This window comes from Callorhinus ursinus, unplaced genomic scaffold (assembly GCF_003265705.2).
Source record: "Callorhinus ursinus isolate GAN/ISIS: 27379988/994484 unplaced genomic scaffold, GSC_fseal_2.0 scaffold12, whole genome shotgun sequence".
Taxonomy (NCBI): domain Eukaryota; kingdom Metazoa; phylum Chordata; class Mammalia; order Carnivora; family Otariidae; genus Callorhinus; species Callorhinus ursinus.
Window position 1 is genome coordinate 630,978 of NW_027397074.1, and position 27,933 is coordinate 658,910.

Sequence of the window (27,933 nt, forward strand, 5' to 3'; positions counted from 1 at the left end):
ACCTGAGACTTTGGAACAAAACAAGCAAGTTCAAATATATGACCTTTCAGGAAGGTCTTCCAAGGCTCAGTTTTGTCACCTGTAAGACCGGATTAACAATGGAAAATCATATGGTCGTGAGGATTTATTTGTTTATTTAATTCATCCAAAATGGTACCCGTGAATTGAACGCCTATCTTACTTGACAAAAATCTATCTGGACATTTTAAAAAATTAAGCCTCAATCATACTGCTTTTTAATCAAATACCTTCTAAATCACATAGGATTTGTATGCGTTTAGACAGAAGCATGCATTGTTGAGCAAAAGTATATCAAAGTATTCAGCCTGTGTGGTTTTTTGTTTCTGCCTTTAGGTTTTTCCATTTCAAAATACTACGCATTTCCAAAGACAATCACTAAAGGGCCGAATGTCCAAGAGTTCTTTAGGCAAGCACCTAGTCTTTGCCTCACCGATACATATTTCCTGTAGTGTAGGGTCAGATGACTGCGGTGTATTCTATTTCCGGGCCATCTTTTGAAGATCACCAGAACGCAGAGGCCCCTCTCACCTCAGGGCCCATATTCATGGGACACGCTGTCCCTGGGCTTTGCAGTAGGACCATGAGCTGCCTTACTTCCGAGTTTCAGTGCCAAGGCCAAGGTACCACTGTCTGGTCTAGGGCATGACAGGAGAGAAGAGAAGGAAAAGAAAAATGAGAAAAGAGACCCAACTTTTTTTTTTTCATTGACTTACATTTTTAAAAATTTAAATTCCACGGTAGTTAACATACAGTGTTGTCTTAGTTTCAGGTGTACAATATAGTGAATCACAGTTCCATGTATTACTCAGTGCTCATCAAGAGAAGTTTAATAATTCAGTTTAATTAATTCTAAGTTTAATTAATCCCCTTCACCTATTTCCCCCATCACCCCACCCACCTCCCCTCTGGTGACCATGTGTTTGTTCTCTATAGCTAAGAGTTGGTTTTTGGATTTATCTTTCTCTCTCTTTTTTTCCCCCTTTGCTTGTTTGTTTCATTTCTTAAATTCCACTTGTGAGTGAAATCATACGGTATTTGTCTCTCTCTGACTTATTTTGCTTAGTATTATAGTCTCTAGCTCCAACCATGTTGTTGCAAATGTTAAGATTTCATTCTTTTTCATGGCTGAATAATATTCCATTGCAAATATATACCACATCTTCTTTATCTGTTCCTCAATTGATGGACACTGGGGCTACTTCCATATCTTGGCTACTGTACATAATGCTGCTATAAACATAGGGGCACATGTGTCCCTTTGAATTAGTGTTTTTGTATTCTTTGGGTGAATACCCAGTAATGGGATTACTGGATAGTTCTATATTTAACTCCCTGAGGAACCTCCATACTGTTTTCTACAGTGATTGCACCAGTTTGCATTCCCACCAACAATGCAGGAAGGTTCCCCTTTCTCCACATCCTCTCCAACACCTGTTGTTTCTTGTGTTGTTGATTTTAGCCATTCTGACAGGTGTGAGGTGAAATCTCATCATAGTTTTGATTTGCATTTCCCTGATGGTTAAATGGTGATGATGAACATCTTTTCATGTGTCTGTTTGCCATCTGTATGTCTTCTTTGGAGAAATGTCTGTTCATGTCTTCTGCTCATTTTTTCATAGGATTATTTGGGGTTTGGGTGTTGAGTCGTCTTAAGTTCTTTACATATTTTGGATACTAACCCTTTAGTGGACATGTCATTTGCAAATATTTTCTCTCATTCCATAGGTTGCCTTTTAGTTTTGTTGATTGTTTCCTTCACTGTGTAGAAGCTTTTTATTTTGATGTAGTCCCAGTAGTTTATTTTTGCTTTTATTTTCCTTGCCTCAGGAGAGATATCTAGAAAGATGTTGCTATGACCAGTGTCAGAGAAATTACCACCCATCCTCTCTTGTAGGATTTTTATGGTTTCATGTCCTTAATCTGTGTTGAGTTTATTTTTGTGTATGGTGAAAGAAAGTGGTCCAGTTTCATTCTTTTACATGTAGCGGTCCAGTTTTCCCAACACAGTGGTTGAAGAGACTGCCTTTTTCCCATTGCATATTCTTTCCTCCTTTGTCAAAAATTAATTGACCATATCATTGTGGGTTTATTTCTGGGTTTTCTATTGTGTTCAATTGATCTGTGTCTATTGTTGACCATACTGTACTGTTTTGATTACTACAGCTTACAATATAACTAACTACAGTTACAATATAACTCAAAGTCTAGAATTGTGATAGCTGCAGTTTTGTTTTTCTTTTTCAAGATTGTCTTGGCTGTTTGGGGTCCTTTGTGGTTCCATACAAGCTTTAGGATTGTTTGTTCTAGTTCTGTGAAAAATGCTGTTCATATTTAGATAGAGATTGCATTAAATGTGTAGACTGCTTTGGGTAATATAGACATTTTAACAATATTTGTTTTTCCAATCCATGAGCATTGAATGTCTTTCCATTTCTTTGTGTCATCTTCAACTTCTTTCATCAGTGTTTTATAGTTTTCATGGTACAGATCTCTCACCACGTTGGTCAAGTTTATTCCTAGGTATTTTATTGGTTTTGGTGCAATTGTAAATGGGGTTGGTTTTTAAAATTTCTCTTTCTGCTGCTTCATTATTAGTGTATAGAAATGCAATAGATGTCTATATATTGATTTTGTATCCTGCAACCTTACTGAATTCATTTATCAGTTCTAGTAGTTTTTTTGGTGGAATCCTGAGGGTTTCTATATATAGTATCATGTCACCTGCAAATAGTGAAAGTTTTACTTCTTCCTTACTGCTTTGGAGATGAGACTGATTTTTTTTTAAAGATTTTATTTATTTATTTGAGAGAGAGAATGAGAGAGAGAGAGAGAGAGAGCACGAGAGGGGGGAGGGTCAGAGGGAGAAGCAGACTCCCCGCTGAGCGGGGAGCCCGATGTGGGACTCGATCCCGGGACTCCAGGATCATGACCTGAGCCGAAGGCAGTCGCTTAACCAACTGAGCCACCCAGGCGCCCGGAGATGAGACTGATTTTAAATAAAAATATTTTATTAGAAAGATAAGTCTGGTCAAACCTTATTAAACCTAATTTAAAAATCCCCCATAATTCTGACACCTTAATAGAACTTAGCATATTGCATGTGATTTTTCTCTTGTATGCTTTTTAGAGTTGCAATAATAGTGCACATATCATTTTGTGCTCCACTATTTTCATTTAAAGTATTGCTTATAAATATTTTTCTCATTTCCCAGTCTCATTATTTTAAACTCTAGCATGATAGTTTCATGTTGTGTTATACTATAAGGTGTTAAATTACTAATATAAAGGTCCTCTAATTTTAGCAAGTGGAATGAAGCAGGAAGTGAAGTGATTTGATTTTTACCACCTCTTCCTGTCTCAGAGAAACTCTTGGTAAATGAAAACAGCTCAAATAAAACAACAAACAACAACAACAACAACAAGAAACCAACAGTCCTGGACAATGAACCAACCGAATAATCAAAACATTAAGGGGCAAAAACACATTTATTATTAAGTATAGGTTTTGTATGAAAACCCAGTAAGTTTTTTAAGCTAGGGAAGAACAGTAGGAAAGCACTTTCTTATATCAGATTAGTCAATTCAAGAAAATTTTATTATAACAATAATCCTGCCTCTCTTCTCCTCTCCCCGACTAAGAAAAAAAAATTAAGATTAGATCCATTTAAGTATGAACCATTACTAAACCAAAATCACTTAAATCCAGAAGTAACCTCATTATTCTAACTATGTTTTAATACACCAGCATATTCATTACAGTAGAAATCGATTCTTTTAGGCTCTTCCCTAATAAATGGGGGAGGGGTGCTTGGGGAAAGAATACAGTTGCAGGTCCACATAACACGTGTAAATAAGATATGTTCTGTGTTCCTGTCTTGACAAAGATACCTTCATGAAGATCTTGACATCCACATTTGAACTTAGAGTTCTCGTAGTTCTGTGTCAGAATGTGGTGGCGAGAACAGCTCCAGACCCCAGCCCATGGCCCATCCTTGGCTTAGTCATAAACCTTCAAGGGCCTCAAGCGGACTTAGGTGAACACCCCAATCCATATGGCCATGTTCTGTCCACACCACTCATCAGCCACTTATCAGACTTCCAGTTTTTGTTGTTGTTGTTACTGTTTTCCAGTTTCATGAAATTACGTTTGGCCTATAACATCATGTCTGTTTAAGGTGTACAATGAGCTGTTTTGCTACATGTTATCCTATTGTGACATGATCACCACAGTAAGGTTAACACATCCATCACTTCACAAAAAGTAGTTACTTTTTTTCATTGAGATGTAATTGACATGTAACATACTAGTTTCAGGTGTACAATATAGTGATTCAATATTTGCATATATTTGTGAAATTGTCACCACAATAAGTCTAGTTAACATCCATCACCACACATAGTTACAATTTGTTTTTTCTTGTAATGAGAACTTTTAAGGTGTATACTCTTCAGGCCTGCAGTTCTACCCACCAGCAGAGCAGTTCTCTGTTAGGAGCATGAGGGGGAGACCCTTGCAGGTCCTGAAGAGATTCAGAGATCCTGGATCCCCAGATGTGGTCCAGGAGAAGGAGGGGGTGACATGGGCTCTGATGGGCCAGAGCAGGGCCTTCTAAAGCATGAGGCCCAGGGCAGGGTGGTACTGAATAACCTTATGTCCTATAGATATCTGGCATTTAAAAACATTAGAAGACCTTAAGGTAAAATTTAAATCAAGGCCTAAAAGAAAATATAAATGACATACTATTAACCTAACACCTTTTTTTCTTCTTGAAAAAACTCAACTGAAACACCAAATCAGAAAGCCTTTGGATCAACCGTTCATTTAGATCCCAGAGTATCATTACTGAAGACATTTCCTTTCATTTCTCCTCAGTGAATACATCTTGATTGTACCTGTCATCTGTTCCCTCTTAAGCCAGCAATGAAGGGCACATATCAAGAGTGTTTCTCAGTATCTCCATTTTCTAGAACAATAGTTTGCTGTCCCTAATGACCCCATGTGCAATGGCTGATTGCACATTGACCTGAGCTAGTCTCACATCCATTCACCAGAACCTATGTAAATTCTTATAGATAGAGACTGAACAGATGGAGAAGTTGGCTCCAACGAACACACTTATTATGACTGAAAATGTTCCTCCTCTTTCCAAGTTGGTTCCCCAGCCATGGGGGTGGGTTGAGCCAAGCAGAAGGTCCTAATGACTCACAAGCTTCCAGAGAAGAAATCCACATATGGCAACCACTAAGATCACATTTTCCTCCAATTGCTGGAGCATTATATTCTTTAGATAGGTATAGGGGGACTGTGTTGCTAAGCACCAGGCAAAGACTGGGTGGCATATCTCTTTCGACGCATGCCCAAGTGGCACCAGGCAGGCACACAGAATTCTGGTTATGTGGCAGATGGTGAGGGATGGCATGAGAGCCCTGGTGCTTTGCATCTGTGGAGACGATCTAGTGCTTACTGGGTAGGTGATGCATGAAGCTGCACCTCCTCTTATTAGTTATGTATCATCCATAATAGCACATCCTATTATTATCCAGGGTGGGTAACAGTCACCCGCTATGAGGCTGCAAGAGGTGTGGCCCAGCTGAGGCTATGGCTGGGATCCAGGAAGAGGAAGGAGCAGCTCTATGTGGTCACAGTGGATGGCAGACCCTGGGCTTGGCTGTAGGAGCTAAGTGAGGCTCTGGGGTGTGGGACCGTCAGAGTTAACCGCGGACAAGTCACATTGTTGTCTCATGTGTTTTCCACACTTGCTTCTTTACCTAGACCACATCTGCATCTTATGCCAACTACCATTTGATCCATCTGGCCCTCACCCATCCAGAAAATAGTCATGATTTGTGCGGTCAGATGCGAATTCAGAGTTCTGAAATGCACTTAAAAACAACTGTATCAGTGATGAATTGATAGCTTATAATGAGAAACACTTATCATCTCCCAGTTCCTGTGGGTTGAGAAACCAGGGGCAGATGAGTTGGGTCCTCTGGCTCAGGACCTCTCACAAGGCCTGGACTGGAGTCACCTCACAGCTCTACTGGGGGCACCCTGCTTCCACGCACAGTCAGATGCCTGAGGCACGACTCAGCTCTTCACAAGCTGTTGGCCTAGAGCCTCCCTCACTGTGGCCTCTAATAGCGCAGCTCACAACATGGCAGCTGGCTCCCCTCCCAGCGAGTAAGGGGAAGAGCAAGATGGCAAGATAGAAGGAGCCTCAATCTTTTTGTAACCTAATATCAGGGGTGACATCCCGCTACTTTTGCCATATTACATTCATTAGAGGTGAGTCTCTAGTTCTCATCTACACTAGGGGAGGGGACGACACAGGACATGCATATGAGGAAGAGAGGCTCACTGGGCGCCATCTTAGAAGCTGCCCACCCTTAACAACTATGCTTTTTGACCATAATGGATTATATACCTTTTCAAATAGAAGGGCTTTAAGAACTGCTCAGTTCACCACAGCCCCATCAGGACCCTGGTGCATGTTGCCCAGTCATAGAATATTAAGACAAAGATGACACTGGTTCCAGGCACTCTGGTAGCCAACAACCTTGTTATCCTACTGATAGTGTTTCATTCTTTCTTACCTAGAGTGTGACCAGCTGTCCCCTGTGTTCTGCCACAGGGGTCAGAGAAATGCTCTTGGTTATCACTGGAATCATAAAATGACATAGTTAAACATGAGTATTCGTTCTCTCCCAACCTGACTCTTTCATTCCTCGGTGTGGAAACTCAGAGACACACACAGCTCAGTCCTGGCAGAGCTGGGCCCCTGTTCGGTTCTGGGGAACGGAGCATTGGTGTTGGGGCAGGTCCCTCGCGCTGCCTCCCCTGGCAGGCCTGGGGCCTGGATGGAAAATTGGGACGGCAAATAAAAGGAGAGAAGAAAAAAGGGAAAGAGGAAAAGAGCAGGAGAATCCTGAGGAAGAGAGGCAGGACTTCTGAGGGGGAAAGAAAGGCCAGCTGTATAATTCACTGCTGGTACCAGTGGGGGGCTCCGTGGCTTTCTGTCCCCACTTCCATGCAGTGAAATTTGGAAGCATCCATCAACACAAACTTTTAGTGTGCTGTCACTGAAAGGCCACAGACAGCAGTGGCTAAGACCTGGGACTCTGGAGCCAGAGTGCCCCAGCTTGCATCCCAGCTCGGCCCCTAACTGTGTGCCCTCCGCAGGTTACTTACCCCCTTCCTCCTCTTCAAAAATGGGGATGAAATGGTACACACTGTATGGGATGGCCGTGGGATTAAGCGAGTTAATAAATGTAAAGTGCTTACAATAGTGTCGGGTAAATGGAAAATTCTATTATTTTCCAGCAATGAGGAAAAACACTTATTCTCAGCCCTCACCCAGTTGGAGGATGGAGCAAAGCAGGGGACAGAGGGTAGAAGTGGGGGACAGAGGACAGCGTAAGGCTTAGGGACGGACTCAGGGGTGGCAGTTAAGGTAAGGAGGTGTGTTGAGCATATCCCTGGCAACACGGAGCCAAATCAGAATGCCTCATGCATGGCCAGGCAAATCGAATGGATAGTCCTTTTGCCCACTCAGGCATCCTTCTAACCCTTTTTCACATCAGTCCTCTTTCCCCCTCCTGCTTTTTTCATTTCAGCTCCTCATGCAGCAGCTGTTCGGTTCTCCCTGTCGCTCATCCTCTCAGGGGACTAATCCTCCCCAGCCCTCCACCCCCCCGCAATGGAGGGCTGCAAGGCAGCTGAAGTAATATGCTGGAAATGAAAGCTATATACTGATTTTTGGGGGGTTCCTGGGTGGTTCAGTCCATTAAGCATCCAACTCCTGATTTCAGCCCAGGTCATGATGTCAGGATTGTGAGATGGAGCCCCGTGTCAGGCTCTGAGCTGGGCATGGAGCCTGCTTAAGATTCTTTCTCTTCCTCTCCTTCTGCCCCTCCCCCACCTCATGCTCCCTCTCTCTCTCTTAAAAAAAGCCAACTATATACTAATTTTACATTTATTACAAGCCATATGTCATATCAAAATTGTTTAATTTTAATTTTTGGTGTTGTCTCTCTGTTCCCATTTCCCCCAGAGCTGTTTTCCTCTTTGGTCTTTGTTCTTTTTATTATTAGTATGTACTCATTTGACAGATATCTGATCAAAGAATTGCTTTTCAAACTAGAATCTGTTGAGTACCTGATATGTCCCAGACTCTGCAGTACTGACCCTTATAATAACAATGTGTCTTCAGTATTACTCCTCTCTCTGTAGAGATAAGGGAAAGCATACCTGGAGAAGTCGTCACTCGCCTGAGCCTCCTCCTTGTACACATTCCTTCTAGAACCCCTGAATACCTCTGCATTCCAGGCCCCTTGGAAGGCATCAGGACTGACCTGGGCCTCACCAGGACTGCTCAGAGTCTACCTCAACCTGGTGTTGAGCACAGGGCTGAGGCTGGAAGGAAAAGAACGATTCCACACAGAAGTTGGGGTTGTTGTTTAAGGATGGTCCCTTATGAGGTCGAAACACTGGCGGACACAGACAGTCCGGCTTCAGTGCCCACGGAACAAATTGCTACACAAAACTAGGGCAAGAACGTAAGAGAGCAACGTGCCATTTTCCCACCTCACATTGCCCTGGAAAGCAATGTCAGCAGGAAATCAGTCTCATGGTGGCTGGGGTGAAGGGACCCCCTTGGAGCATGTGGGCACAAGGCAGAGGGACATGCAGGAAAACCCAGGACTCAGCAATTACTGGAGTCATAGGGTGTGAGGGGTCCTGAAGTCCTTTGCACAGGTGGGAATGATGAGGCAGTGAGAGCTGAATTATGAGGATTATCTGTGGCTCCATTTGTGTTGGTAGGAAATAAGGTCATATAATCATAAATGACAAATTGTCCTCAAAGAAGTGAAATTTTGTGTAGTCAAACATGCAGACATAACAATGTGACACGTACTATTACAGTAAAACACACGGGGACTCAGGAAGGACTTCACAGAGGAAGTAATGAGTGAGCAAGTCTCTGAGGGTTGAACGAGAGTTTGCCAGATGTAGAAAGGATGGAGGAATATTCTAGATAGGAGGAATCTCACGTGCAGAGCCTTAGAGTTTTGACAATTCTTCTCATTAGAGGATGGAGACGTAAGTTAGGGGCAGATCGTGAAGGAGACTGCCAGGAGATCTGGAATTTATTTTATAGGCAACAGAGAGCCAGGCCAAACTTTTAAATAAGGGTATCATAAAATCACACTTTTTTTTTTTTTTTGAAAGGTCATTCCAGAGGAAATTTGGAGAATTCATTGAGAGGTGAGAAGTACCCAGTACCCGGTGGGATAAGGACCAGGGTCAGAAGAGGGATGGGACTGAGCCAAGACCCAGTGGCCAGAGGTGAGAATACTGTTTCAGAAACCATGGTTTCCAGGACAGGGGGTTCTGCGTGGCTGGAGCACATCTGGTGGCAGTAGGAGAAAGAAAAGAAGGCTGCTCACCTGTGTGTGTGGTGCGGTGGGTTGAAGTGTCAAGTTTGAACTGAAGTTAGAGCAGAGCAGAGGAGTGGGCAGGGCCTGGAAGGATGCCCGGAACCTTTTTTGATCCTGAATACCTGCCCTAGCCCTGGGGCCTGGAGCCTGGGAGTGGGGAGCAGGGAGGAGGGGCTCCACCAAAGTTATCTTGAATGAAACTAGAAAACGGAAGGAAAGTCGGTTCTCCAGCAGAGCCCAATGAGAGCTGGAGCCTCAGTAAATGGTCAAGTCAAGCTCTCTGATACCTGGCGTTTGGGAGGAAGCTCTCAGAGATCAGGCCGCAGGTGAGTGCCAGGCTAAGGATCTTGGACACCACCTAGGATACAGTGGAGAGGGGCCTCCGGACCCTGAACTATGAACCCGCAGTGTGTTTGCTAAAATACTACCCATTTAGAAGACCTTAACTCTTTTTTTTTTTTTTACCTTGCAAATACTTCTCCATAAAGCCCCCAAATCTGAAAATAAGCAAATTTGAACTAATTCTGTTCTCTGGGTCCAGAAGACCCAATTCCTACCGCGAATAGACAGTCTCTCCCTTACGCTGAAGGCTCCCTTTCTGGGGGCTGTTTGAAATTAACAGCTGCAAAATAAATAAATACAGAGAAAAAATAAATAAAAATACTCCCTCCCCCCCCCAACCAATCTCATCCATCCAAGTGGTGAGTTTAGAAGAAATTAAATGCTTTACAAGAAGAAAATGGAAAGGCCACAGACCTCGGACTGAATCCTAAACCCATGAAGGTGGCATTTAAAAACCTCCCGTTTTCTGGAACATCTTTTGTAGCTAAATCCCTGCCGCCCTCGTCCCCGGAACGCTCCCGCCCTCCGCGCCCCCGACCCCGACCACCACCGCCCGCACACGCTCGCAGGGTGACGTCGGTCGCCGGCGGCGCGGCCTCCCAGGTGAGGGGGCCACCCAGTCCCCGCGGCGCCGATGGCCCGAGCCCATTCGCCGCCGCCGCCGCCGCCGCCGCCGCCGCCGCAGGGGCGGGAGGGGCTGGGCCAGCCGGGGAAGGGCGGGGGACGCCGGGGAGGAGTGCGGGGCGGGGGTAGGACGCGAAAGCGAGCGGTGAGGAGGAAGAGCGCGGCGCGGGGCGGGGGCGCAGGGGCGGGAGCGGCGGAGGCGCGCGCCGACGCGGGGCCAGCCCTGCTTCGCCCGGGTCGCGGGCGGACGCGCGCCGCAGTCGAAGCCTCAGACGCTCGGCGCAGGGGACAGCGCTGGGCGGCGGGAGGCGGCGGCTCCGTCGGGAACGGACGACGTCCGCGCTCCAGGGTTCCGGGGACTCAGCAGCGGTGGGCGCGGCGGAAGAACGTGAGTAACTCCGTGCGCGTCCGGCGGTGGCACTCGGTCCTGCTCGGGGGCGACGGCTGGAGCGGAGGAGGGTGCGGGGGGCTGCTGTGTTGTCACTCGGACGCGGGCCCGGGGTTCAGCAGACCGCCCTCCCGGCTGGCAGCGCCGCGCCACTCTCTCTGCGGCAGGGCGAACCTGATCGCCAACTCCTTTCCTCCCCTCAGGCCTGGGACGCGCCCGCGGGCGCCGAGCGGGAGGAGGGGGACCGGCGCCCGGGCGGGGGCACGCTGAAACGCGACAGCCCTGGCGGGCGCAGGCGATCCCTTCACCTCCTCTAGTCTGTGGCCAACTTCTGCTTCCGCGCCCGCTCCCCGCGTTTTCAGGGAAGCCCTGTCGGGGGTCCCTGGGTGGGCAGTTGGGCCTGGCTGCAGGGGCCCGGCACCGCGGCTTGCCGGGCATGCACACGGCGGGCGCGGGGTGTCACGCCACGGTGCCGGCGGGACGAGGAGCGCAGGTGCGGGGCTGGCGCGCACCGGCGAGTACGCGTCCGGGTCCCCGCGGACACATCTGGGCGTGGGCTTTGTTCGGATGTGCTCACACCTGCGCCGATCGCTGGTACTCGGGGCCGAGGGGACCTCCACTCTCGCCGCCCCGGGGGAGAACTCGGGGAATCAGGGGGAACGGGAGAGACCGCGAAGGCAGCAAGGTGGGGGCTTTCCGGGGGTTTTGTTGGCCCTACAGGTGCGGGTCCCCGGGGTCCCGGCGCCCCGCCCAGCCTCCGGAGGCTGGGACTTTTTGGGGCTGGCCCACCGGTTTGGGGGCTGACCCAGAAGAGCCCCTTCCCTGCCGGGACCCCCAGGAGTGGGTTCTGGCCGCACCTTGGCCCGGGGATGCTGTGTTGAGCCGGGAGCGATTGCCAGCTTTGGAGCATCCATCTCGCCGCGAGCGCCATCTGCGCCGTGCGCCGCCCCCGGCTCCCTCCGGGCCGCGCGGGTGGGCGCCGCCGAATGTTGGTTCCCGAATGGCTCGGCCATTCCCGGCCCTCAACTCCCCGCGCGCAGAGGGGACCCGGGGTGCAGCGGTCGAGCGGAGCTAGGGACTCGTCATCACTCCCGGAGCGGTGCACCTTGGGCAGCAAGCGCTGCCGGAGGGTTCCTCGGGCCCTGGGGGCTGGCGATTAGGCCGCTTCCCTTCGCTCCGGATCGCCTGCCCTCTCTCCGGCTCCCGGCCCTCGGCCGCATCCTCTGTCCCCCCGCGCGCTCGGGGGCCGCCCCTGCGCAGCTGCGGGCGCGGAGGGAGGGCGCCGAGTGGAGGAGCCTCCTTCCACCCCGCCTCTCTTCTGCCTTCCCCGTAGCTGTTTGCCCTAAGAGGGAAGCGTTCTTTTCCTTCTCGGTCCCGCATGGTTAACGTGCAGAGGTGCGGGTCTGAGGGGCTGGGCCCTTCCTCGCCCGAGGCTCTGGCGAAGAGAAGAGATGGAGGCGAGCGTAGTGGGGCAGGAGGCTTTCGTTCTGCACCAGGAGCTCTCCCTGGGGCTGTCAGGAACGCGGTAGCTACTGAATACAGACCTGCAGAGGCTGGACTGCTTTGGTTGCGACTGCTTTAGGCTAACCAGGCCCTGTTATTAAAATATTGTAACAGTTCAAGAGTAAAGGAGAGCTTCCGGAAATACTGAAATGGAATTAGAGCACTGGATACTTTCCATTTTAATGGTAATGATAGCATTTTTTGAGAGCTTCAGATGTACCAGGCGCTGTGCATGGTACAGGTATCATCTTATTTAATTTCCACAACATATTACCCTATTCTTAAAATTAGGAGATGGAGCCTTGAGAGGTCACGTTACTTTCCCAAGGCCACATAGCTAGGAAGTGGGGGAGCAAGGTTTAGTTTTTGCCCCTACGCTTTACCATCCATGACTGTGAAAATGGGGCCTTTTGGAGGCTTATCATATTAGTTTAGGGCAAGCCTAAAACCACCAAGTGATCAGGGACATCAAAAGTCCATTCACTTCTGACCCCAGCAGACTCCACAGTAGCAGGCAATATTGTAACTCAGCAGATTGTATTGTGGAATAGCCTTTTATTGCCCTGTATCTCCCTCGAATTCCTTTACATGTTCTTTTATTCCTGTTAGCTTTCAAGTGTTAGCCCAGGCAGTTACAGTCACTGGACTGTTTTTAGTGACCAGACTCCCCTGTGATTACAGAGACTGAGAGGTTCCTGGCACATCACAATTCTTGAGAAAACTTTTTTTTTTTAAAGGCCAACATTTCCATTTGGCAAGTGGTTCTAGTAGACTCCCAGTCCTGAATCTCCTTTGTAGACTATTTTGACTGCAGAAGATTTACTCCTCAAATTGGATATTGAATTTGAATAGGACCCTAGTATAAAATCTTAGGAAAGCATTCCATCTCCTGAATATATGACTGTGTGGTACATTTATAAAGATTCTCCATATTAACTAATGAAACAAGAGTTTGAACTAAAGTGAAAGCTGTTCCTGGGATGGCTTTTAGAATGATTGTAATTGACCAACTGCAAAAGTGAATTCATTGTGCATTCTTAATCCTTCTGACTCATATTCTTCCTTCAACCTGCTTTGTACTTCATTATAGGAAAGTTGCAAAACATTTCACATCATCCAGGAATTTGAGAGCTGTAAGAGAACACTGTATTTAAATGTTTCAGTTTCAAAATGAGTACAGTGGGGCTTAGAGAGGTCACTCAGCCGCCTAATGCAGGGTAGTGAGGCAGGCCAGTACCCCGACATGACATCATTTTGTTGCTGCAGCAGGGATGGTGAATGAAAAGCAAGTCATCTTTGGCAATGGTACTTCCTGTGAGGCTGATGTCACTCTGACAAGGATAGCTGGGGGTATAAGTGCTTCAGAAGTGTGAGAGGGACTATGGAAAACTTCCTTAAGAATCATTTCAGGGGTGCCTGGGCACCTGGGTGGCTCAGTCGGGTGAGCGTCAGACTCTTGGTTTCTGCTCAGGTCATGATCTCAGGGTGGTGAGATCAGGCTCTGCTGCTTAGGGTGGAGTCTGCTTGAGATTCTCTCCCTCTGCCCTTCCCCTTGCTTGCTTTTTCTCTCCCTCCCTCTCTCTCTCTCAAAAAAAGACATTTCAAATAATCTTCTCATGTAGGTGGAGTTTTCCTTGTATAATTGGCTGAGTATAAATAGAATATGCAGATATTATATTGTGTATGTTCAAAGGAGCTATTTAAGGAACCCCACAGGACGCTTTTCTGGTAAAGAGATTCATTCATTCATTTATTCATAAATATGTACAGCATGCATGGCCTACTGTTCTAGGCACTGGAGATACAGTGCTGAGCAAAACAGAGTTCCAGCCTTCAGGAAGATTAATTCTAACTTTCTCATCTAGGGCTGCATTCTTCTGCACACTTCTGCACACAGACTCTTTTTTCACATATCATAAATGTACAGCTTGATGAACTTGCTCAAACCCAACACACCCATATAACTGTGCTCAAATCAAGGAACAGAACATTATGAACATCTGAGAAAGCCCTCTTGTGGCTCCTACCAGTCATTACCCCCTCCCTTAAGGGTAAGCACTGAGACACCCATGCTTTTTTTCCTGAGATCCTCGCCAGGAAATCAGAAGGATTTTGTTTTAGTCAGCTTGGGCTGCCATAACAAAATACCATAGACTGGGTGGCTTAATGAACAGAAATGTACTTTCTTCAAGTTCTGGAGTCTGGAATCCTGAGATCAGGGTGTCAGTGGGGTCAGGTCCAGCGAGGGCTGTCTTCCTGGCTTGCAGATGTGCACCTTGTCACTGTGCCCTCATACATGCTTTCCCCACAGGGTGTGCACAGAAATCTCTCTCTTACTCTTATTACAAGGCCACTGATCTCATTAGATTAGGACCCCATCCTTATTGCCTCATTGAACCTTAATTGCCACCTCCCCAAAGCTTCATCTCCAAATACAGTCACATTAAGGGTTAGGTCTTCCATGAATGAATTTCGGGCTCACAGTTCAATCCATACCAGCCCCGATTTGCTGCCCCTGTCAGCAACCTTCAGAGTCTCACCCCCATTTCCAAACAACAGTTTCCATCTGAGAAGTATGGTAACCAGAAACAAATCTAACTAGAATATAGAGCTCCTATGGTATTCTTCTCTAGGAAGTTTTTTGTGTTCACATCTGTAGACTGCTTTGGGTCAGCCTTCAACTGCTGAGGTGATTGGGGAAGAGGAAGTGATTTGAAAATGATTAAAAATCATTAAATACATTTAGATGTATTTTCCCTTTTATGTTTCATGTTGCCCCACCTGAAGGAGGCCTGCACCTTTCTGCCAGCTGAGGCAAGAGGACATCGAGGGAGGCTAGGGCCAAGAATCCAGTGGCTTATTTTATTTAACCCTTCGTCCACCCAGGCAAATGAGAAGCCACTTTAGCTTTAAAGAGTCTTTCTTGCCATCAGGGCTAAAGTTTCTAAGTCTAGGAATATGTGCCAAAATGAACTGATGAATGTTTACTTTTCCTCTCAAAATGTGAAGAACAGGGCTCTATGAGGAAAGCCTTGGAAGAGCTCTGCCTCCAGTTGTAGTAACTATAAATTCTTCAATATCAGGTTGTCTTTAAATGGGGGAGCAAATGTCATGTTTATAGAAAATGTGATATTTTAGGGTGTGCCTGGGTGGCTCAGTCGATTAAGTGTCTGAGTTTGGCTCAGGTCATGATCCCAGAGTCCCAAGATGGAGCCCCCCCTGCTCAGCGGGAGTCTGCTTCCCCCTCCGCCTCTGCCCCTCCCCTGCCCCCTGTTTGCACTCTCTGTCTCTCCAAATAAATAAATAAAATCCTTTAAGAAAAGAAAATGTGATGTTTTTGCTAAGTCACTTTTTTATTGCGATAACATATATATCATAAACTTTATTGTTCTAACCATTTTTAACTATGTAGTTTAGTGGCATTAAATACTTCGAAACATGATGCAACCATCACAACTGTCCAGCTCCAGAACTTTCCTCATCTTCCCAAACTGAAACTCTGTACCCATTAAACAATGACTCCCCATTCCTTCTCCTCCCAACCCCTGGCAACGATCATTCTCTTTTCTTCTCTATGAATTTGACCACCCTAAGTACCTCACATGAGTGGAATCATACAGTATCTGTCCTTTTCGTGACTGGGTTATTTCACTTAGCATAATGTTTTCAAGGCTTATTCATGTGTCAGAATTTCCTTCCTTTTTAAAGCTGAATAATATTCCATTGTATGTAATACCACATTTTTTTTAATTCATTCATTTGTTGGGCTGCTTCCAGTTTTTGGCTGCAGTGAATAATGCTGCTGTGAGCATGGGCGTACAAATATCTTTTCAAGTCATGACTTTCAACTCTTTTGGGTATATATCCAAAAGTGAGATTTCTGGATCGTAAGGCAATTGTAATTTTCTGAGGCACCCCGATTCTGTTTTCCATAGCAGATGTACTGTTTATGTTCCCGAGTGCTCAGGGTTCCAATTTCTCCACATCTTTACTGACACTGATTTTATGCTTTCTTGACAATAGCCATCCTAATGGGTGTAAAGAGCGATAGCTGTTACCCTTTAAAGTTATAAATTAACATACTATGTATTATGAACAAGTAATTCACAGAATTTTCCAACTTATTGGTTTAATTTTTATTGACAAGGAGATGTACGGTTTTTTAACAAGGACTTATTGACCCCATACTTTGTGCAAAGCGTGCTATAAATGCCATGCAGTATGTGTGTCATAGTCCAAGAGAAGTCAGCACCAGTGACAGACATTCATGTTAGTTTTTTTAAATGCCGAAATAGAGCATATATATCTATAGGGTGGTTGTGTGAAGTGATGTTGTTCCGAGGATAGATTAAATATTAGTAGGATTTTATTTTCCTGAAAAAAATTACCTTAGCATTTGAACCCAGTTGAGGGGCAGATGGGCCTCAGATCTGGAAACAGCCAGGACTGTCCTGTTTAGGGATGTGCTAGAGTTGTGCTCTGCAGGTCTGCACTGGGCATTTCGCCCTACCATTGAATCTTCAAAGATGACAACATAAACCCTCACTACCCAGTTATAATTGCTTAGCTGAGCTAATAAAAAAGTTGTGGTGTCAACTTAATTGACCTATTTTACTGGCCTACAAGATTAGAATTTCAGATTAGAAAAAGGTAGTTTTTAGAAGTCTGGTGGAGGGTTTCCCTCAAGTGACTGAAAAACTAGTGGCTGTAAGAAATGATGGTGGTAAAGGGAACAAATCTACAAATACCAGTGCTCAACTGCTGCACATACTGTCCAAGTGGCTTATTCGGTTTAAAAGCAGGGATGAGGAATAAATCTTTTCCTGTGTGGTCTCTGATTTGCTTCCACAGTGCCGTGTATTAAAGCACTGTTTAACTCACACTGGAATGAAAATGGTAGTTGCTCTCAAACTGAAAGGATCCTTTCTAAAATTCTTTTTTTTAATTGACCTATAATTGGCATGTGATATTTTATTAGTTTCATGTGTACAACATAGTGATTGGACATTTGTAGTCTTCTGAAATTCTTATTAAATGGTGCTAGGGCTAGAGAGAATAATTTTAATATATATATTCATATGTATATATATATTTAAATAATATTTAAAAAATATATATATTCATATGTATATTTAAATTTTATGATGTGCATGGTCTATTGGTTCAAAACCCACTGTAGCCAGAAAAACATATTCCCAGGGCAATGTGAGGGAATCCTGTAGGAGGTCTTCTGTGTAATATGCAATGAATTCGATTTATCTTTCTCAAGTGGGTTGAGAGCATTCAAAAAATTCGGTATATGTATTCAGTATGTAGTGATCTTTCCTCCAAATTTCAACTTTAAAGCAATTTCATGCCACTTTCAGATGACCTTGACATTTGAGTGGCACGATTTACAGCCCACATTTTTGACCAACACTACAAACTCACGTGAAACACATTAGCAGATTCTCTCCAAGGGAAGGGGAAAGGAGAAAGTCCTAATTGTCCGTTCCTTATGCCTGAAGGTAAAAAGTGGACAGTGGAAAGAGTTCCATCCCAGGGTTTTTGTGGTCTCCGAGGAAGGATGGCTTGCAAGCAGTGCTGCTGCCTTCCAAAGCCTGTGCGGCCTTTCAGTCCCTCACCTCAATAGAGAGCTAAAAGGACAAAAGTGAACAAAGGAGGCCTGTTTTGCCTGCCCCACTTGCTGGGCTGTTGTCTTGGCCCTTTTCAGTGAAGGAAGGGGGGGGGCTGGGTCAAAGTTGAAGAACAGTGAAAAGGAATTCAAGCTTCATGTCGAAATTTGAATTATAGCTTCAGTTTGAGTGCCGAGTAGATGAGTTTGAATTGAAATTTTTGAAGCTGTGGAAGCTTCAGTGACAGATGGTGTTGGAACAACGTGCACGGGGCTGGATGGTGCATCCAAAAAGTGGAGTGCCCGGGTGAGGCGCTCAGTAAACATCTAGTTAACTGACAAAAGTTTGGAAACTGTAGGAAGTGCAGTTTGATGCTGTATGCCGCATTAAGACATTGGGCTGTGTGAATTCTGGGGAGGCCCCTGCATCTGGCATACTCTCAGATGCACTTGTCCCCCCTAATTGCATTGCAAATATTCTCACCGTTCTGCTGCTGGGCCCCCCTAGTATCTACTGGAGGAAATACAGAAATGCCCAGGCTGCTCCCCCTGTAAAATCTCATTACAGTGTTTTGGTGTTGACCACAGATTGTTTGGATATATGACAGGATAAGTCTGTCCTAAATATTGACTAGCTGGGTTTTTTTTACCCTGTATGAGTCGACTTGTGAAGCATGATTGTGGCGACCTGCATCTAGTGGGGAGTCCATCACTGTTGTATTTGCCACTGAAGTCTTTAATGGGGCACATGTCTCCCCCATTCAGTTCGGTAGGCAGCATCTGATTTAAAACATTTCAGAAAGAGGAGTTGGCTGTGTGTAGAACCAGAATAATAAAACAGCTACTGGGAGGTCACAGTTACTGAGATGTCAGTGAAATAAAAAATAATTTGGCGTAATTTGAAATACTTCCTGATGTCCCATGAAGCCATAATTGGAAAATTTTTTCTTTGGCGTGTTTGACCATTTATATAACTTGAGGACATAGTTTTTTGTTCTGATATTGGTAGCATGATGACCAAAAGTCATTTTTTTGTATACATTTAATACCTTCAAATATTTCTAGTTTTAGAGAAATGACATTGACGTGGCAACAATATAAAAAATAGTAGATACTTAGAGATAATACTGTAATATAAACAAAAGCAAATTTACTTCAGAATTGATTCTATGAATTTATGTCCCATGTTGTATTTTACATAAATTGTAATACATACTTCATATGTCACACAAATTTTAAGGTAACTTGCCTTTTAGTAGTTGGAATAGGGTTTTTAAAACTCCATGGCCATATGTTTCTAGTAACAGTTACCTCGATGCCAAATTAGAGTGGAAAGTAAAATATATCAAGGGTTGATTGCTGTCCTAGAACCATAAGGGGACCCATTAAGCAGCAGGGAGCGAGTGAGGTCACGGTTGGATTCATTTGCTAGGACTGGGGTTGGAAGAGCAGAGATCAGGGAGGGCGAGGGATTCAGACGGCGGGAAGGCTCAGGTGGGTAATGAGAATTGTGACATCCTGGAGAAGTCACTTGACATGATAATATATGTACATTGAAAACAAATGCAATACACTGAGAAGAATTTACTAAGAGTCAGAGCTAATATTATTTCAGCATCACAGTAAAATTCTTAGATCATCTCATCGCTCCGGCAACTTTGTTCCTTTATGAAGACGAGGTATATAAAAGTGGGAACTTGCCAAACACATTTGGGATAATTACGCATGTTAAACAGAATTCTTCCCTTTGCACAAGGTTTATATAATGAATGAGCTCCTATAATGTAGCAAAGTCCAGTTCGGGAACAGCTTTTCAGGGATATCAGAGTAGACAGATTGTTCTATTGAAAGAGCATAGCATCCTTGACACCAAGCGAAACCCAATCAAATAAGGCTAAATAAAAATCCATAAAGAGGTGGACAGGTGGTAAATGAAAAGAAGTACTTCAATTGTATGAAAATACTTGACATTTGCTCCAGATAACATTGAGAGGCCAAGTCTCTCATGCTCAGGGAAGCAGATAACGGAATAGTCATCCAGGTAATAAAGGCATTTTTGGCCTTGCTCACAATAGATCCTGCCCCCTTTCCCCAGGAAATCCATACTCATTCTGTCCTTGGAAACCATACTCATTCTGTCCCATTAGGAGACTGAGCTGCATTTCTGCTTGTGGGTGGTGGTATGTATGTGAGCGTGCCCATATTTGACGAGTGAGCAAATGTAAGAATGAATGACCAAGTACGTGAATATTGCAAAACGTCAAGTGGATCTTTTGTTGGAGAAAATTGGGGAATTTGGTCCTCACCCTGGTTTGAAGATCCAGACGAGGTCTAGACCATGGGAAATCAAGCTTTCATAGTTTCAGGCCCAGATTCTGTATGATTGTCATTTGCTTCCTGGTTCTAAATTAGGCACTCAAGAAGACAGGTGAAATCATTCAGTCCAGAAGGGTACCATTTTTTAAATTGCTGCCATGGAGCCTTAAATGACATCTCTGTGACCCCGAAGAATTGCTCTGTAATTTTCTACCTTTGCTCACGGCAGATGATTCCAGATTTGCACAGGCCTTTCCTTTTCCTTCAGGGTCTGAAGCCGGTGCTTTTCACTTCCTTCTGGAGGTCTCTGGGTGGCTGCACGCTGGTTGAGTTAAGCACTTTCTAAGATTGCTTTGCCCCATCCGACTGTGAAGGAATCAGGAGCAAGGCGCCCAGGACTGAAGGGCTGGTGCAGGACGCTGAGCCGAAGCACTCAGGTGGGCAGCTTTAGACCCCAGCTTTCCTCCCTTTGCCAGCTGGCCCTGAATAGTCCCAGATGTGAATGGAGTGACAGAGTGGTTCTTCCCAACCAGTTAGTGGGTTGTGTGGGGGTTGGGGTCAAGGCGGTGGTGCCATGTGTGAGAGACACATAGGCAAAAATTGTGTGTGCAATTTGTAATTAATGAAAATTTGAGAAGTGCCTGGCTACTTGGCATAGACTGAGGAGCCTCAGTTTACGGTACAGCTTTGGAGAAGTTGCTTAAGTAGTTTTCTCTCTTTCGAAAATGAAGACAAAACACAGACCTTTCTCATCATCCAATGCTACCTCACAAGAGGGTGTTACTATGAAAAATCAAGATAAAAATGAAAGTACCGAGGGGCCCCTTGGGGGCTCAGTCGGTTAAGCGTCTGTCTTCATAGATCGTGATCTCGGGGTCCTGGGATCGAGTCCCGCGTCGGGCTCCCTGCTCAGCGGGGAGCCTGCTTCCCCCTCTGCCTGCCCCTCCCCCTGCTTGTGCTCTTTCTCTCTGTCAAATAAATAAATACAATCTTAAAAAAAATGAAAGTACTGAGAGAAGGATGGCATCAGTCGATGTTCTTTAGGGAGAATGCAGCTGCCATGTTTTCACCATAATCTCTCAAATTTGCTTGAGATCTGTATGTATCCTACATCCTTAGCAGTAACTATGTCTGCTTGATTTTGAAGAAATGAAGGGGTCTCACACTGCAATCTAAGAGATTGATGCCCTTTTTAATGCTGCACGGTGGGGCTGTTTTCAAAAAACACAAACTACATTCTTAACCTTCAACAAATAAGTATATATGCAAAAGTCCGATTGAGCCAATGTCATAAAAAAAGGATGTAAATTTAGTATTAATACTTTTTTCCAGTCATATTCAATATCATTAATAGTCTTTTGAGGTCTAATTGTGTTTTATTTTGAGCCATAGCCTATTCATAATTTTTAAGAGGACAGTCAGTAATCTTTTGTGTCAGCCATGACTAACTAGCAACCCCACAAGCCAATAGAGCATGAAACCATTTTAATATATTAAATTCATCCAGCTCACACACGGCATATGCTTAGAGGTTTGATACAGAGAAACATGTGCATTGTGGCTTATGAGCAGGTTTGTGTATGGATCATAGTTTCTATTTATTCTGTTCCTTTGTACCTCAGAGGAGAGATAGGTACTTTAAGATAGTAGCTACACAGCCACTCTGGAAAATATATGCAAGTTGCTGAAAAACCTAAAAATAGAACTGCCATATGATCGAGCAACCCCCTCTTTTCGGTCACAAAGATGTCATTTAAAGCTCTGTGGTGGCAGTTTTAAATGGGGTATCCTTCTGGATTCGTGTCCGAGTGCCTAATTTAAAACCAGGAAGCAAATGACAACCATACAGAATCCAGGCATGAAATTATGTAAACAGAATCTCAAATATGTATCTGCACTCCCATGTTCACTGCAGCATTATTCACAGTAGCCACGATATGGAAACAGGTCTGAGTGTCCATCAGCAGATGAGTGGATAAAGATGTGGTATATATATATGTATATATACACACACCATGGAAAATTACTCAGCCTCGAGAAAGAAGGAAATCTTGCCATTTGTGATGACATGGATGAACCTGGAGGGCATTATGCTTAGTGAAATAAGCCAGACAAAGACAAATACTGTGTGGCATCACTTATATGTAGAATCTAAAATAAAGTTAGGCTCATAGAAACAGAGAGTAGAGAGGTGGTTGCCAAGGGCTGGGGGTGGGGGAAATAGGGAGAGGTTAGTAAAAGAGTACAAATTTTCAGCTATAAGGTAAATATCTGAAATTTAATGTATAATATTGGTGACTATTGTTGATAACACTGTATTGTATAATTAAAATTTGTTAAGACAGTAGAATATAAATGTTCTCACCAAAAGAAAAAAAAAGTGAGGTGATGGATGTGTTCATTAACTAGTTGGGTGGGCATCCTTCCACAGTGTATATGTATATCAAATCACCACATGTGTATTTAAATATCTTACACTTTTGTCAATATCTCAATAAAGCTAAAAAGTAGTAGTTATCTTTTTAAAATTTATTTATTTTATTTTATTTATTTTTATTTTTTAAAAAGATTTATTTATTTACTTGAGAGGGAAAGAGAGAGAGAGAGAGAGAGAGAGAACAGGGGAGGGGCAGAGGGAAAGGGAGAGAATCTCAAGCAGACTCCCTGCTGAGTGCAGAGCCCAACTCAGGGCTCGATCTCACAACCCTGAGATCATGACCTGAGCCAAATCCAAGAGTTGGATGCTTAACTGACTAAGCCAGCAGGTACCCCAATAGTAGTAGTTATCTTTGACTTGGTTATAGACACAGAGCTTTAGAAATGGGAATGTGGCATGGGTTGAATTGTGTCCAAATTCAGCTATTGAAGTCCTAATCCCCAGTGCCTCAGAATACGACCTTATTTGGAGATAGGGGCTTTGCAGTTAAAATGAGGTGGTTAGAGTGGGCTGTCTTTCGGTATGACTAGTGTCTTTATAGAAAGAGGAAAGTTGGAGACAGGCCCAGTGGGTGACCACCATGTGGAGATGAAGGTGAAGATCTGTAAGTCAAGGAACACCCAAGATGGACAGCGAACCCCCAGAAGTCAGGGGAGAGGCCTGGAACAGACGCTCCCTCATAGCCCTCAGCAGGAACTAACCCTGCCGACCTTGATCTTGGGCTTCTAGCCCCCCAGACTCTGAGACAATACATCTCTCTTGTTCCAGCCGCCCAGTCTGTGGCGCTTTGTTACGGCAGCCCTAGAAAACCAATAGAGAATGCAGTAACGAGGTCTCCCGGTTCTAAGCCTGCCTCTTACAAAGAAAGAGAGGGTGAAAACAGAGCTTCCCACCACAGCTGCATGTTTGTATGTTTGTGTCAATGTTTAGATATCTGTGCGTCTATCATTGTCTACTTTGTGGACCAAGGGAGTATGTGTATATAAACCAGTTATTTAGAAAGTCTCTATACCTTGAATTAAAGCCCAGAAATACTGAGAGTGGTAGGGAGAGTATTTGTTTTATCACCTGGATGGACGTATGACGTGGATAGTTTACTCAGTTGATTACTCTTTTGGGCTGTAATCCAATCGACTCCAACTCTGCTGCCTTTCTCATGTGGAAATTGTTGTCACCTGGAAACTGAAGGGGGCGTATTTTGTTAAAGGCTCTGCAGGTACCCTTGCTGCTCCTTGCTAATCAGAAGCTGCCTTTTGACTTGGAAAATGGTATGGTTGCTGGTATTTCTTCCTGCTCAGGAGAGCGAAGGCAGGCATGAGCCGCCAGGCTACGCGGTGTGAACGTGCTTCAGTGGGACGGGGTGCAGGATGGCACTGCGCTAACTATCATCAGGCAGCACCACTGCCTGAAGACGCAGGATTGCCAAGTGCTCTTCATCAGCTTGAACATTGGTTTGAATGAACTGGAAACTCTAAAACCATTTTAGTTGGTCCTTAATGACGTCTGCCCACTTGGTGTGCGTTTCTGTTCGTTGTCCCCTGAGACGCCTTGCCTGTCTTAGATGGTAAGCTCCTTCAAGGTGATGCCCTACTGAAGTCCTAGGTAGTCCTGGGAAGGGCCTTTGACGGGCTGCTGCAGCTGAAGAAGGACCCAGCTGTTTTCAGTAAGAACGATGAGGTGATTTGGTGGTAGGGTTCTTGGGATGAGCACCTAGGACTCTACAAGTCTTGAGTTTGTGCGATGCATCAGTTCCATTCTCATGTATAAACCATTTGCCAATTTGGGGTTTCCTCGTGGTGCTAATGTGCTTCCCTTGCTGCGGACTCGACTTTATTTATGACCCTGTCAGGAGGGACTAATGAAAACCCACCAGTATCTAGCAGGAAATACTTTGGAATCATGGCCGTTTTCTGCAGATTGTTACAGCTTGCCTTTACCGTGCGAGGCAGTGAGGCACATACTGACGGAGTGAAACGTCCGGGGCCCTACACAGGAGCGGGGAACAGGCAGTGGTTTGCTTCGGAAAATCACTCTCAACGTAAACTCTTTAGATATTTTAAGTACTGGCCTAAAAGCCAATTTTGTGAAGATTGTCTGAAAGGTTGAAGGGAACCATTGTAACATCAGCTGTTGCCCAGAGCTTATTTGCACACGTACTCATACGGAGCTAGCCATGCCCGTCCCAGGAGAAATGACCAGCTTTAGATCCATTTTATTATTTGGAATGGTGAGCCCAGATTTTATTACATTCAACTCACATTTAAAAATTTCCAACTCTGGACAAGCAGAATACATCTCGGGAAGGCAGTCACTGCCACAGAAAATGGAAAGGGGTTCTGCTCAGGTCGTTGTCGAAGCCTAATTTCAGCCTCCCCCTGCCCCCCTGCCCCTCCTTGCATCGCCTCCACAGTTAGGCGTGGGGCCAGTGATGAATATGCATGCGTCACACACCTGTGACCAAGAGGGCCTCCATCAGGAAAGGGCAGAGTATCAGTTACTGGCAAGGGATGACTCGTCGCAGCTGCTGTGTGCGGCCCAGCAGGCTCCTGCTGTAACAGCTGCTCACCACAGCCCACCATCACACCGCCTCGGCCGCCTCAGTCCAAGAAAGGCGCCAAGCCTGCTGACCCCGAGCCGTTACTGCCTGGGCGGGCCGGGGCTGGGGTGCTATAGAGAGGTCTCTCCGAATTTCAGGAAATGAGCTCACAATGACTTTATAGCTTTTCTATTAATAAATAATAATTCACAGCATGTATTGGTTGGTTAACTATATGGAGTGCCTCTCATGAATTATCTCATTTGATCTTCACAACAACCCTTTATGTCAGGGGCTAGCACCTTTTTTTTTCTTTTATAAAGGGCCAGGGAATAAATATTTTAGACTTTGTAGGTCACACCATCACTCCCCAGACAGTCGGAGACAATATATAAATGAGTGGGCATTTCCATGTTTTCATAAAACTTTCTTTACAAAAGAGGTAGTGTCCAGGTTTGGCCTGTGGGTCATATTTGCCAACCCTTACTTTATGTTATTATACTCATCTTATAGGTAAGGAAACTGAGGCTTAAGTAATGGGTCAAAATAGCACCGCTGTTAAGTTGCACAACTGGGATTCTAACCCAGGGAGTCTGGCTCCTATCCCTTAGTCTTAATCCCTGTGAGCTACTATGTTATCCTGCCATGAGAAATGACAAGGAATGGAATTTTAGTTTCCATGTGCTATGAGTTATAGATTATGACTCAAACTTCTAAGAGAGACTTTTGTTTCCCTTAGAAATGATGTGTAGGGAAGAGCATCAGTCTAGTCCTGAAGTTACTATTTAGTTAAAGGTAGATAGTTTAATCTATAGCACATTCAAGTAATGGGACCACATCCTTGAATAATTGAATAAAGCTTTTAAGGTTCTTCAAGTGACCTGATACTGTGGCCATTTTCATCAAGAGGATTGCAGAAGAAAAAATACTTTAATTAAAAAAATATATGTAAATGATTACTTTTTTAAAATTTGCTGACACATTGGTGGCCCATGTGTTGTATAGTAAGATAACTGGCATATTCCCAAGAAAGATTTTTATTTTCACAAAAACAAGTTATGCAGAAGAGTTTCTTCCACATTTATCTTTTTTAAAGATTTATTTATTTATTTGAGAGAGAGAGGGCATGTATGTGTGCACGCATGCACGAGTGAGGGAGAAGGACAGAGGGAGAGAATCTTCAAGCAGATTCCCTGCTGAGTGCGGAGCCCAGTGTGGGGCTTGATCTCATGACCCTGAGATCATGACCTGAGCCAAAATCAAGAGTCGGATGCTCAACTGACTGAGCCACCCAGACATCCCTAGTTTCTTGCACATTTAGTATAAAACCTTGGAATGAGAATTCTAAGCAGTTTTTATTTTCCAGGATGGACAGCTCCTTTTGTGTTTTATTTCCATGGTAACAGTTAAGTTTCTACTTGAGAACAACAAACCTGCAAGATAACTGTCCAGTTGACATTGTTGGGCACCCCCTTAGGGAATTTGCAGTGCATCATGGTGTGGAGATAGCCCCAGAAGTAGAGTTACACAGACTTGCTGTATTTTTTGTACGGCAAGCTCTTATGTAAAGGGCTGAAGGTTCTCAGAATAGACCAAAGTTAGGAAACATTTAGTTCTGGCTGCTCAGCGCACACAGAATACCATGAGCTGCCAAACTTCAAAGACATTCCCAGGACACCATAAAGGGCTCCAGAACTCACAGTTCTTGACCGCTGGGTGAATGAAATTTTAGGAAGTATGCAGCTGGCAAAATGGGGGCTTCATGTGACTAAACATTGTTGCTTGTACTTTGTTTGAGGGAAACTCAAAATGGAGCCACTCCCTGGTGGGGAAATCAGAGAGTGGAAACTCTTGTGGGGAGGTAACCCTACTCTCTCTTTGGAAATCTGGTCTTTGAATTTAAGTGAGCCTCTATTCATTACTAACAAAGCTGATGGAGGAATAAACCCAACTAAGGAAAAGTTGACTGCGTGTTTGTGCAAAATGGTTACTGTGAGTTAATTGGTGTAACAAATTATAAAGGGCATGGTCAACAAATTGGAAAAAAAATTTTCTGTTGAATCATTTCCTAGAAAAGATAGGCTTAGTTCATTTAATTTTAAAAATGTAGCCCAAGTAAAAAATGGAATTATGGTACTATGGACAACTTTTTGTGTTCCATGACATTTTATTTTTACATCTGTCTTGAGGTGTAACTTCTATATCGTAAAATCTACCCATGGTAAGAGTATAATTCAGTGATTTTTTAAAAAAATAAATTTATAAACTTTGCAGTTGTGGGAAGCAGATTTCTAAGATTGCCTCTAAGATTCTTTCTCCTGGATACATACCCTGTGTAATATCCTCCCTTAAATGTGAGTGGGACCTGTGAATATATATGATGGAATAGTACCCCCATCATCAGATTACGTTATATGGCAAAGGTGAAGGGATTTTGCAGTTAAGGTCCCAAGCCATTCAATTATGACTTAATGGAAAGGGAGATTATGCTGGCTGGCCTGACTTAATCAGACATAAGCCATTAAAAAGGGATAGTTGTAAGAGAGACGCTCTCCCACTGTCCTTGAAGAAGCTTCCATCCATATTGTGAATTACTTATGGAAAAGGGTAGCGGTAGTCCTTCAACCACAAGGAACTGAAGGAGCTTGGAAAGGAACCCAAGCTCCAGATGTGAAAGCAGCCTGACCAACACCTTGATAAACTCAGTTCAGCCA

The 27,933-nt window shown here is 44.5% G+C and overlaps 1 protein-coding gene across 13 annotated transcripts in view; it reads left to right on the forward strand.

Annotated features, from left to right (window-relative positions):
• The first annotated feature begins 3,507 nt into the window (after positions 1 to 3,507).
• NRCAM (neuronal cell adhesion molecule) overlaps positions 3,508 to 27,933 on the forward strand; it is a 287,773-nt gene continuing 263,347 nt past the window's right edge. For 10 of the 13 annotated variants that reach the window (XM_073898653.1, XM_073898652.1, XM_073898657.1 and 7 more), the window contains exon 1: positions 10,603 to 10,813. The gene's annotated coding sequence lies outside the window, so the exon portion shown is untranslated. Of the gene's footprint in view, positions 9,368 to 10,602; positions 10,814 to 27,933 lie in introns of those variants that run through there. The other 3 variants (XM_073898646.1, XM_073898648.1, XM_073898647.1) reach the window with 2 other exon arrangements.